At 56.3% G+C, this 1,764-nt stretch overlaps 1 protein-coding gene across 1 annotated transcript in view; it reads right to left on the reverse strand.

Annotated features, from left to right (window-relative positions):
- LOC104988991 (coronin-7-like) overlaps positions 1 to 1,764 on the reverse strand; it is a 26,408-nt gene that overhangs the window by 14,633 nt on the left and 10,011 nt on the right. The window lies entirely within an intron of this gene.

Raw genomic sequence — 1,764 nt, forward strand, 5'->3', positions numbered from 1 at the left:
ACCCATGTCCAGCCCCTGGACACCTGCTCCCCAGACATCCTGCCTGGGGCTGGGGTGGGGGCCTGGAGCCGAGGGGACGTGGGGCAGAGGCCACAGGCTGGACTGGCCACGAGGCTGCAGCTGTCACATCACACACGTACTGTCCACAGCTACCGCGTTATTACCAGGCGGCACTGAGGGAGACAGTCTGGCCTGCAGAACCTGGAGTCTCTACCACCAGGCTCTTCATAGAAAAAGTCTGCCCCTGCTCCAAGCTAAGGAAGTCACAGAGAACACAGGGAAACAACCCTTTATAGAGATACATCCAAATGTTATAGTCTGTAACACGGTGGGGCCAAGTAGAAGCAATCCACACTTCTGAGAGCAGGCGCTCCACTAAGCAAACTGAATCTATGCGATAAAATGTTTCCTGTGACATGCCTTAAATTTTTGATAAGCTGAAAGAAAAAATGATTATTATGCTGGACAAAAAAAAGTACAGGGTAGAGTAATGTGGATACTATGTACAGAGGGACTTTCCTGGTGGTCCGGTGGCTAAGACTGCACTCCCAAGGCAGGGGGCCTGGGTTCGATCCCTGGTCAGGGAACTAGATTCCACAGCCCCCAACTAAAAATCCCACATGCCACAATTAAGACCCAGCCCAGCCAAATAAATAAATAAATATTAAGGGGAAAAAAAAGAGAAAAGATGCTATGGAAAAACCCAGATATAACATTTCGGTCAACCCAACACTATACTTGGGCTTCCCGGGTGGCGCTAGTGGTAAAGAACCCGCCTGCCAATGCAGGTTTGATCCCTGCCTGGGTCAGGAAGATCCCCTGGAGAAGGGAATGGCAACCCACTCCAGCATTGTTGCCTGGAGAATCCCATGGACAGAGGATCCTGGTGGCCTACAGTCCATGGGGTCATAAAGAGTCAGACACGACTGAAGTGACAGCAAAATACTGTCCTTGGGTGATCCAAAGGAAACACTTGGTGACAAATCCCCTTCCCTCCTTGTCTCCATGTCTCCTCTCCCCCTGTCTCTTTCGGTGTCTGTGAGGACTGTGTCTAGGTCAGTCCCTCTGCCTGGGACACCTGTCCCCTCCTCAGCTGGGTAGCCCCGATCTCTGTCCCTGGGAAGCCTGAGCCACACTTCCCATAAGAGCCTGTGTAGGCTCCTTCCTTCACGGGCGGCTTCAGGCAGAAGACACCCCACAGGCTCCTGCAAGACTCGAGTCCCGGGTACGCTGTCAGCTGCTTCCATGCAGACTCCGCCCCGGATGCATCCTCCCCCAACCAGGGGCTCCCTGTCTCCTCGCGGGTTCTGTCCCTCCTTGCTCCCTCTCCCTCCTCTCACCCCTTCCCTCCCACTCGGGGCTCCAGTCCCTCTGCGGGTGCCACATGAACACAGGCCCCCACCTTCAGCTCAGACCGCTGCCCAAAGCCCAGTCCCTGGACTCAACGGACATCACTGGGACGTCCCAGGGGCCTCCGACCCCAGTCTTGGGGGCAGGCCCTCCTCCAGCCTGCAACCGGGGAGCCAGCCTCGTGACCCTCCCAGCCCTCACGGGTATTCTGTCTTGCCTGCATCGCCCCCTGCCCAGAAGGCTCCTCCTTCCCTCCCTCGAAGGTCGTTCCACCTCTGCTTTGGACACCCCTCCTTCCTTCCCCTGTCCACACTGTGGCCGGGGAGCCTCACGGTGCAGACCTGCTCCCCTCACACCCCACCCTGTCTGGCTTTAAACACTCCGCTGCTTTCCAGCTGCTTCTACAGTAACAAG

Source organism: Bison bison, unplaced genomic scaffold (genome assembly GCF_000754665.1).
Source record: "Bison bison bison isolate TAMUID 2011002044 unplaced genomic scaffold, Bison_UMD1.0 scf7180017864144, whole genome shotgun sequence".
NCBI classification, from domain to species: Eukaryota; Metazoa; Chordata; class Mammalia; order Artiodactyla; family Bovidae; genus Bison; species Bison bison.